Source organism: Conger conger, chromosome 9, assembly GCF_963514075.1.
Source record: "Conger conger chromosome 9, fConCon1.1, whole genome shotgun sequence".
NCBI lineage: Eukaryota > Metazoa > Chordata > Actinopteri > Anguilliformes > Congridae > Conger > Conger conger.
In genome coordinates this window covers 22,982,362-22,994,122 of record NC_083768.1, presented here as the reverse complement: position 1 = coordinate 22,994,122, position 11,761 = coordinate 22,982,362, and positions in this window count along the sequence as shown.

Here is an 11,761-nt window from a genome sequence, read left to right as displayed (position 1 = left end):
TTGTATCTTTGTAAAGGCAGGCAATGCTTTGATTTGTCAGTCTTCTGTCAGTACTACACTGCAAAAGACAAAAAAATCTAAGTATTATATTATATTATATTGTATTGTATTGTATATTGTATTATATTATATTAGTCTTATATTTAGACTATTTTATAATCTCTTACTGTTTTTGCTAAAGAATGCACACATATTGCCAATGAGGTGAGACAGTTTGATTTCAACATTAGTCAATCGGATAACTTACTGTAAAACAGGCAAATATTTTCTACTTAATAGAATAAAATAAGATTTTAAGCCCCATTCACAGACTAAGACTTGTTAAGGCATATTTTTTTGTAATGAAAATGCATTTTCACTGTGAGATTCAAGAGTGATGTTCCCAGTGGAACAGCCACTGTAATGTAATATGCTTCCTGTCACAGTGGGTGTGGCCGTTCAGTCCTGGAAGCAGGCCAGAGAGTATGGAGTCTTAAAGACCTCGTGTGCTTCTAAATCTGGAGAACATTTAATTGGCTCTGTCAAGATGCTAATTAGATAAATTGGGTGTCAAAGTGCTTTCATGGGACACAGCATCCTTCCAAGAACAGGACTTGAACTGACATGCCTGTTTGTCAGTTCTGCAGCCCAGAATCTCCATGACAGAAACAGTCACCTGACTATTACCTTCAAATTCAAAATTTCCATTATTAGAACTGAAGAGGTAAAAACAGGAGTCTAGACTATCCCCATGAAGTGAACTGTGGACATGGAAAGCTCCAGATTTAATGCACACATATTATTTTTGCTTTGGTGTTGGTTGGCAGCCATGTACAGGGTCAGCGTACCAGAAAACTCCTGTCGGATGAAAGGTGCTGGATGTGGCCTTGTGTCCACATCCCATCTCTGTTCTCCATCTTAGCTCTCCCCCAACCCACACATCTAACTCCACCCTTCTTCTTCCCTCCTGCAATCCTCATCTCCATGGATACTGGCGGAACACAGGCGCTTGCTCAATGCAGCTCATTTGCATTTCTCTTTGTGCCTTCCCAAGAATGCAGAGCCTTAATTGAAGAGGAGGGATCCCATCTGCACTGGTGCTCCTGGTGGTCACAAGGCCAGCTATTCACCATCCACAGAAAAATAAGTCAATCTTAACCAGGAATTTAGTCTTATATTTAGACTTTAAATCTTATTTTGATTACATTTTTTCAAAATAAATCAAAAAGATTGCCAGCGAGGTGAGATTTACTTCAAGATTTGTCAACAAAGCACTAAAAAAGACTAAAATGCTTGCTAAGACACCTCTGTTTGCTCTGCAGGTTTTAGGGCAGGCATCTCTCTCTACTTCCGATGACAAATAATAATAATAATAATAATAATAATGCATTTTATTTATAGTGCACTTTACATTTGGAGACCAAATCTCAAAGTGCTACAGGGTAAAAACAGGGAATAAAACACCCAATGGCATGTATAAAAAATAAAAACTAAGAAAAGGCTTTAGTAAAGAGGTAGGTTTTTAGCCCTCTTTTAAAAGCATCAGTGGTCTGCGGTGCTCTCAGGTAATCAGGGAGGGCATTCCACAGGCGGGGAGCAGCCGAGCAGAAGGCTCGGTCGCCCATGGTGCAGAGCTTGGTCTTGTGAGGACGGAGGCGGTTGGTGTTGGCAGAGCGAAGGTTTCGAGTGGAGGGTTCTGGGGTAAGTAGTTCTTTGAGATAGGGGGGGGCATTTCCATAGATGCACTGATGGGTCAGAAGGGATATTTTGTATTCAGTCCGGGAGGTGATGGGGAGCCAGTGAAGTGAGTGGAGGATCGGTGTGATGTGGTCGTACTTACGCACTCTCATCAGGATCCTAGCAGCGCTGTTCTGGATATATTGGAGCCTCAGGAGGCTCTTGCTAGGGATCCCGATGAGAAGTGCGTTACAGTAATCCAGCCTGGAGGAGACAAAGGCGTGGACAAGTTTTTCTGCATCTGGGAGGGTGAGTGAATAAACACTGAGAAACTTAAAGGGCCTTTTCTGCAAAATATGTGTCTGCACGTACAAACAATTTGGCTAATTTGGCAGGTCATCTTTGGTCTGGCTGTGTTATCTTTGTCTTTGTGTGTTTTTACAAGACCTGAGTTGAGTTTGTTTGATCAATCCGCAATGTCCACTTTGCTGTTTCTATTTCACGTGGGTTAACCGTTCAGTTAACAGATATTAAATAATATTTAATATTTCATGCTACAGTGAACAGTGACACTTAATCCACCTGTTAGATTGCTTTTTGCTGAATTGAATGATATTTCATTTACTTACTTCAATTACTGAAATTCAATGCTGAAACCCTGTTTCCAGTAATGGAAACATCTCATGTGAACACACTCACAAAGATATCCTTATCAGCTGTAATACCAGGTGAGCCAAAGAGACACACTGTACAGTACACAGAAAATAAACAGTAGATGCAGCATAATGTGTACTTGGGAAAGCCTTCATATTGTTAGCCACATGGCCTCTGCAAACACTTTGACGTGTTCATTTTTTCCCAGATCAACCCCTGACTGCCGTATAGTGCGTGACTTCTCAATCGTTTCACCTGCTCAGTATTCACTTTTAGTTCCATCTTTGTTCTCTCTGTTGATAAATCAAATCTCCCTGGGGGTGCTCTGAACATTTGGAAAAGCAAACATTTATTCGAGGCCTCTTAAACACTTCCCTTGCTTCTCTCTCATCTAAAAAAGTGCTGTACTCCCCTGGATATTCCTAATAAATCAGGATTCCTGGCTGCACCGAGAGCATTCTTACAGACCGCCAATCAGAGCACTGCACTCTGTAGACTCTTCCATTCCCAATCCTTTGCTGTTCTCTGTGGAAACCCCAGAAAAGAGAGTTTTATGTCAACTCATTAAGAGTCCACTTTGAAATGGAAAAACAAGTCTATTTTGCCTGTTGTGTTTTATTTCTGGGTGCAGTGGATGTACAGTGTTTAAACTCGTCTGTTGTGCAGCTTACAGTCTCAGGGTGTTGCACCCGAGACAGTGTCACACGCTACCCACACGGACACAATCGCTGTTTATACACCATCGTATTTTCCCATATTTCTTTGTTCATTGTTTGTGCAAAGCCGGGCTTCGAGCCACGAGGGATCAATTCGTCTGGGGACGAGGTGCCGTTCGATGGCCTCAGGCCTGTCATAATATTTCCATGGTCTGAGTTAAATATGGCACTGGGGGTGAATGGTCTCTCGCTAGCGCTCTTATTCTGCTGTTCTCAGAGTAAGCAGCCAGGCTGGAGGACTGGCTTTATTGACTTTTCTGCACTCATTAATCCGAATGCCCTCCAGCTCCAGTCCGCGTGGCTAACCTGTGCTTTGTGGCCCTGTCTGAAGACATGGCCGTTCATCGAGCCAGAGGAAGGTAACCAGATAAGAGTTTGCCGAAGCCAAATATCCACACAACCGTTTGTGTGGATATTTCGCATGCAGTAGGATAGGAGCCTTCGCATGCAGTAGATACTCTATCTGACCAGTGCTGTTATACTTTATCTTGACACGTCGGCAGTCGGGAACCATTTGCCTGACTAATCTGGAAAAGGCTATGAAACATAAATCTGTTCTCCGTCACGTTTCGTGGTGAATCTGTTCTCTCACAGAACTAATCTCTAGAAGGTCATCACAGGCCAGTAAGGCTCCCTAGCTTACATAAAGGCCGGTCTGCAAGTCTTTAACTGCCCACTGAGGTGTATCCCAGGAGAGGTAAACAGACATTCCCCTCTATTCAGGGCAGGGTTGGGGTGAGGAGGGAAGCAGAATATAAGACAACCCAATGACTGCGACCGGAAACCTGTTCCGGTTCTGCAACTCCAGTTCAAATGGCTCCCAGGTTGACTGGCTTTGTGATGGAATAGGGTCTGGCTGTGATCCTTGTGTGGGAGAGAACGGCTGATACTGAGACTGCGGCCCTCTGGGATCTGCTGTCCCACACTCGTAACGAGCAGCGCATCACTTTACCCATGGTGCACACTGTTATGAAAGTACCACGCCTGTCGAGACACACCTGAGGGATTGTGGGATGTGGACATGGATATATCATCAAGGCAGACAGAAAAACCCAGCCAGGACAATTCTTCCATTTTTACTCTACAGTCAGATCCCGAAGGAGGTGACTGGGATGGAGATTAATCATTGTGGAGCGCTGGGTCTGTGTCCGGCTCGGATAATGCACTGGGAATGTTGTACGGAGCAGTGGAGACGAGGAAGAGGATGTGCTTTCTGTTCTGAATATTGAAATCCAGTATAAAACATGCATTCCTCTGTACTTAGTCAAGATCTTTTCCCATATTACAGTTGAATGGGGGTGGATTTGAGGAATAACGCTGGCCTCAGTCTGCACTAATGGATTCGTTTGTTTAAAGCTGGATACAGCGCGACATACTGCGATCGTATTACACCTGAGGCTGAAGGGGTTTCGAGTAATGCTTTAATAAAACCGTCAGCAGTAAGGGTGAAATACAGAAATGACCATGGCAGTTGGCTGTCAGGCCTGTGTACACATGGAGATGACTGCAGCTGGCGTTCTGTCGCACTGGTTGTGCGCTGGGATCACAGGTGCGACAGCAGCTCTGTGGACCTGCAGAGTTGGCCTCCATACCCACAGGAAATCAGTGAGCTTCCCTCTCTGTGACGGGAGGAAATGTCTTCCACCTGGATGTGCAGCTACACGTCCCCTATGAACCATGCAGGCTGGAGCAGCAGGACCACTTCCTTCCCAGAATTCGGCTGAACAAGCTCTTTTTTACGCACACACACACACATACACACTTAAACTCATGGGAGATGTTAATCTGTTGAAGTCAGAGGGTTGGCCACCAGAAGCCACCTCAGTGTTACATTTGATTCTGGTAACTAATAGCAACCTGCAGTAATGGCACTCTCTTCTTTACCGTGTGGATCGATAACCATTTCCCACACGATGGCCCTTTATTGAGGTGGAGGGCAGGGGTTGTTTGTCTCCTGGTCTGTGTTTGTGGGGGCATGGGGTTTGGTAATGAGTCATGGGTGGGCTGTAGGCGTGGTGGTACTGTCTGGGGGGAGGGGTTGGTTGTTGTTGTGGTGGAAAATAACAGAGTGGGGTGTATGGCAGGTAGACAGCCTTGTAATCCACTTTGCCACCCCCAACCCCTTCAACTAACTGTTGACGGCTGTGTTTATATCCTGTGGCGGGGCAGTGGTGCACGGTTAGACTGTGACTCTAAATGGAAGTGTTTGCATAAAACCCTAGAAAAAAGGCTCCTCCCTCTGAACTCATAAACCCCGCCCCCTTGCATCCTCCCCTTATTGTCTGAAACTGAGTGCAGTTGTTGTGTCTGTCCAGCAGGGTGCAGCATTGGTTGGGGGCCAGGGGTTCATTTGGTTATGGGGACGAAAGTAGCACAGGGCACTGCCACTGTGTTCCTAAGGTAAGCACTTCAGTTAAGCAGTTACAGTAGGAACACGGCTGCACAAGGGAAATGGTAGGGATAAGGGATAAGGAGTACAGGGTACAATTTCATTAAGAAATTACATATAATTTTTTCAGGGCTGTGACATATTGTACATTCGGCAAAGTCAGCTCCTATCCAAGAGGTGAGACTGTTTAAAAACAAAGGAAATTTCAGGCTCTTGCTCTGAAACGTACCCGGAGTTCAGGAGGTCTGAAACGATACACTCAAGCACTTGGATTTATGGGTCCGGGCCTCATCTCTGTAATTGCACACTTTTGAGGTGAAATTACAGAGGAGCATACAGTTCTACATGACATTCACACAGTGCAGATGTGCCATTTTCAGTCTGACTGCGGAGGTGCCTCTTATTATCCCATTACTGATAGCGAGGTCTACAAAATTTAAATCCCTCAAATAACCGTGAAACCTTGGCCTTCCATCTCAAAATAATGTGTCAAGAGCATTTTGGAGCCAAAGTGCTTCCGTGTATAGCCCATGTGTACGCCTGTGGAGGTAGTTCATCATTAGGGAGACCACACACTCTGTGTTCTTCTCTGGATCAGGAGTCCTAGTTGCTGTTAAGGATGGAATGTTCAGATACAAAATGGCAGGGCATATCTCTCAAATAAGGACAGAAAGGTCAACATTTAAGTATATTGTGCATCATTTGGTGCTTCTGTGCATGCCGGTTTGTTGAGGTGTGGTTTATGACTGAATGTCCTGTAGATATGCAATTTCAGGATGTGCTGTAATAGATTTAATGTATCTAAAAGTATACCATACTTTTGTTACATTTCAAAGTGGAATTAAATCATTTCTGAGAAATAGTACATTGTAACTGCAGATATCGAGATATGCAGTCATATGCAAAGGTTTGGCCACCCCTGGTCAAAAAGCCTTTACAATTAATATCTTGGGGAAAGAAGCAAACCTGAACTGTAAATGTTACACATGAGTTAAACATGAGACCTTTTTTCAAATTTTGAATCAATATTGCATTTTATTTTCATTTTTACTGTTTATAAATGATAAAAAATGATAAAAAAGGAAAAGGGCCCTGTGCAAAAGTTTGGGAACCCTTTTGGATTATTCTGTGTTACTTTTTGAAAAGATGATTAGGGTCCAGATCCGGGCTTCAATAAGTCAGGTGAATATAATTCCAGGGCTGAACTTTTTATTCTGAAGTAACTCCATGACTTCTAATGTATCCAACTGCAGTGAATGTTCTGTCTGGTGTTCTCATTCTGGTCCAGAATGCTGCAGCCCGCCTGATCACCAGTCAGCCCAGGTCAGCTCATGTCACCCCGCTCCTCATTGGCCTCCACTGGCTTCCTATTGCCGCACGCATCCGATTCAAGGCCCTAGTGTTGGCATTTCAGGCTGCTAAGGGGACTGCCCCACCAATCCTTACTCACTCCCTACTCCCCAGCTAGATCACTCCAGTCTGCCAGCTGTGGTCGCCTTATGGTTCCCTCTCTACGAGCACCTGGCGGTCGAGCTGCACGTTCACGCCTGTTCTCTGCTCTGGTTCCTCGGTGGTGGAATGACTTGCCTACCACTGTCAGGACAGCAGAATCCCTCCCCCTATTTTGACGCTGACTAAAAACACACCTTTTCAAACTGTACCTTAGTCCTCCCTCCTGATTTCCCCCGCCCCTCTTTCTTATATCCCTATCCCTCTTATCATAAATTGCACTTATGATGACTATATGTTTAGAACAACACTTCATGTGTATTTTACTAGTTATGCATGTGATGCTTTAACTTGTGGAAGAACCTATGCACTTGTAAGTCGCTTTGGATTAAAAGCGTCTGCTAAATGACAAAAATGTAATGTAAAATGGTGTTAACAACCATGGGTTCCTCTAAACGGTCCAAAGATATCAAAATGAAGATGGTTCATTTCCACCAAGAATGAGAAGCTCTCTCAACATTCCAAACAGCCTATTTCCATTGTCAGAGACATTAGAAAATGGAGGATAAATGGAACAGTTGAAGTCAAGGCAAGATCTGGAAGACTAAGAAAACGTTCAGATAGAATGGCCTGAGGCCTAGTGAGAAATGCCCAGAAGAACCCACACATCACTTTAAAAGAGCTGGGCCGTTCCAAACATTGTTCGGAGGAACAACGTCATTTGATTAAAAAGATTCAGCCATTCATCAGCTCCAGAAAGATCAAAGATGATCTACAATTACCTGTAAGTGCTGTTACAGTCAGAAGATGTTTGATCGAAGCTAAGCTATCAGCAAATAGCCCCCATAAAGCACCATTTTTGAAAAAAAGGCATCTGCAGAATCAGTTAAAATTTGCTCTTTTCGAGACAGTATGTCAGACGACCCCTGGTACTGAATTCAAGCCACAGTACACTGTGAAGACAGTGAAGCCTGGTGGTGCAAAAATCATGGTATGGGGATGCTTTTCATACTATGGTGTTGGGCCTATTTATTGTATACCAGGGATCAGTTTGAATACATCAAAATACTTGAAGAGATTATGTTGAAATGCCCCTGAAATGAAAAGACAACGACTCCAAACACACAAGTAAGCGAGCAAAATCTTGGTTCCAGACAAAAAGGTTTGAGGTAATGGAGTGGCCAGCTCAATCCCCCGAGCTCAACCCCATTGAAAACTTGTGGGGTGACATTAAAAATGCAGTTTCTCAAGCAAAACCTTGTGGAATGTAGTTTGTTCATCCTGGGATGAAATACCTGTTTCTAGGTGCCAGAAGTTGGTTGGCTCGATGCAACGCAGATGTGCAGCAGTTATCAAAAACAATGCTTATGCAATTAAATATTAAATATTAGTAATTTAAAGTGAAGTTAAATCTTGAAAAATGTCTTGAAAAAAGTGTTTGAGTTTGAAGAGAAAAATGTCAACACTGCCATTTCTTTGAACAGATTAATATTCATTTTCTTTGCAATTTACCAAAATTGAACTTGGCAACCACCAAAGCCTTTATAGGAAAGAACAACTTGCCAACTGTTAAGCATGGTGGTGGATCCATTATGATTTGAAGTTGTGTGGCAGCTGGGAGCACAGGAAATATTGTGAAAATGGAAGGAAGAATGGATTCCACCAAATATTAAGAAATTCTAGAGGCTAATATTTGAAGGTGAGTCCAGATATTGAAGTCGAAGAGAGATTGAGTATTCCATCAAGACAATGATCCCAAGCATACCTCAAAATCAACCATGAAGTACTTCCAGGAAAGATGGATGAAGGATTTGGAATGGCCACCATAGTCCCCAGACTTGACTATTATTGAAAATCTGTGGAGAGATCTCAATGTACTGTATACAAGTAGTGAATAATTTGTTATTAGAACCATTTTCAGCCAGCATGACAGAAGGGTGAGCCAGAATTTTTTTTTTGGGCTAGAAATATTGAGGGGTACTTTTGGAAGGTCCAGGTGGGCACCATGTTGTTCCGTAGTACTTATCAACCTGTACGGTGAATGTGGCCTCCATTATGCAAACAGACTGCTCATTGACCTTGTTTTTTGAAAAGTGAAATGTGGTAACTGGAACTGGTTCAATTTTTGGAGGGACAGCGTTTCTCTAACAGTGGGCTGCTTTAGGTTCCAAAGCCAACCTTTAGAAACTGTAACTCACTCCTTCAATAAATGGTGGCCATGTAACGTAAAACTGTGATTTGGTTTCTATGAACAATAGGATTATGTAAACAACTTACGTTTGCAAGTTGTTCAAAAACACAAAGATGCAATTCTTACCATTTCTTTTAAGTTTTTATCAGAAAAGGAAAAAAAGCTGTTCAGTCAAATATCATTTTAGTTTTTATATAATTTCTGAGCAGTCCTTGAGCTCTCTCTCTCGCTCTCTCTCTTACCTTGCCTCTCTTGCTCTCTAGCTCTCTCTCTCCCTCTATGCCCCTGCCTCTCCCTCTCTCTCCCTCCCTGGGTGACGTAATGAGTAGTTGATGGGCTCACTGCTTGTGATCAGTTATAAACATTGTGCACCGGTCTGGAGTGTAATGCATATGTACTGTGGGATGGTGTACCAGTCTCTGCACTTGAATGAAGGGCATTGCTGAACAATATGTGAAGAATGCACTGGGCTCGTTCCATCAGGAAAACACCTCATATTATCCAGACCTGTCTATCCCCTCCATGAATGAGATCCTTTGTAAGTTGTAATTTAGAATAGTGACAGATGGTGACAACAGAAATAAATCATCCGAGATATAGGCTGCAGTATGTCTCCCAAATGTTTCATAAAGCGAGTGGTACACTCCAAAAATAATGGTAGCTTTAAGTTTATAATTTTGTCCTGCCACAAGATGCATGAATATTGTGTGCGGTTAATATTTTTAGATGCTTCTTTATCATTTCTATTTAATTGTATGCTGTTTATTTTTTATCACTTAGTGAATCAGGTATATAAATGCTGGAGAGGTAAATGTTTGGGATATATTTGTATTTTTAATGATCAAATCAATCTAATCAGCACACTCACAATGCACTCCTTCAGGTGGCACAAGAAGCCCCTCCTTGAGGTGAAGATAGTAATTACAGCATGCAGAGAGGTGATGTATGTAGAAACTAGTGGCAAAGGTATATGACTGGGACCTGGAAAGTTGGTGGTTCAAGCCCTGGTATAGCCATGATAAGATCCGCCCATCTGTTGGGCCCTTGAGCAAGGCCCACATTGCTTCAGGGCGCATTGTCCCCTTAGTCTAATCAACTGTAAGTTAAATAACAAAGTATGAATTTACATGACACTGGTCAGGTCTTGTGAATATTGAATCTCGGGGAAAGGCTTAAAAAGAAAGGCTGTGCGGTCACCTCACACTCTCATTCGATTGCATTCAGCACATTGTTCTGTTGCCTGTAATGCACGGCTGGAACTTAGATCAGATGCTGTGTTTCTGTTCTCATTACAGTTTTCAGACGGCATCAGTCTCGTGTTAGAATTATTCATGATGGATGAACAGGCACACATTCACCAATGCTCCTGTATTAAAGCCTACATCTTTGATGTTCCTAAATTCCAGGCCCTCCTCTTAACTTAGATTTAATAGAATATGATGGGTACAATGTGAGTAGGCGATAGTTCATCTCTCTCTCTCTCTCTCTCTCTCTCTCTCTCTCTCTCCTCTCTCTCTCTCTCTCTCTCTCTCTCTCTCTCTCTCTCTGTCTTTCTCTCTCTGTCTCTCTCTCTCTCTCTTGTTTTTATTACTAGAATATTTGCCCTCTGATTTGTCCCGCACATGGCTTTTATGTTGTGATTGTGGCCTTATAAAAAGCACAGGCCTCATGCCCAGAGACGACCATGGGAAGCCTTTTACAGAGCTGGATGTTTTGAAACACCATCCATTAAAAGAGGAATGCCGATTTAAAAAAAGACATGGAAGAAGAGAGCAGTGTTGGATGTGAGGGTACTACCGCCTCTGCCCAGCAAAATCCTGGGAATCTTCAAAATTTCACATCTGGGTGCCACACCTGGACTGGAGAACTGTCAGGACCAGCCTCAGGCAAGTAGCTTTGAAAAAGGAAAAAGCACTGCTATTGTGTGCACAATCCCCATCTGCAAACTTCATAACTCAGTTACTGTGGACTGAAGTGCTAACAGAATACCACTCTCCCAATTTAGCACACACTGTCTCTTTTTACATGTTCAAAGGAAAGAATGAAAACATAGCCACAGATGACGTATTTTATATTATTCACTGTTTGCTGCAAAAATGTAGTCAGGTTAGGAAATGCTCAGCATTATAGTTGCCAGCCTTTTCTGTTGATAAAGCCAGACTCTTTGAAAAAAATTCAAATACTACAAATTACATTGTACTTGGCATTGTACTTTGCATTGGCCCATGCTTAAAAAACATTTATGTGTACTTACTCCAGTGAGTACTTAAGGCCTTCTGCACTTGGGCACACAAGTTGTAGTTAATGCTAAGGTCACGGCCCACCACCATGTACTGCGTACTGTATGACATGCTAGTAAGAGGTGTGATGCCTTTCAGTCCAACAGGTTTCTTTCCCCTCCGTAAATGACGCATTTAAAATTAAACTGAGCTTGAAAGCGTTTTGCCTTTGGCTTTGCGTCTCGCCATACATAATTATTATAACAGTTCTTTTTTAGCAGCTTTTATAAATAGATGTTGGCAAAATGTTTGTCTTCATGGAAATAACACGCTTTTGTTTTCGCTACTATTGCGTCCGGATCTGGTTAGTAACACATTTCTGAATAGCGACTCACAGTGCGAGCGCCCTGAAACAGATGTGTCCATAGCGGCCCCATCCAGCTCTGAATGCTCCTCTGTAGCCAGGTGGGTGTTGCCGCCATTCCCA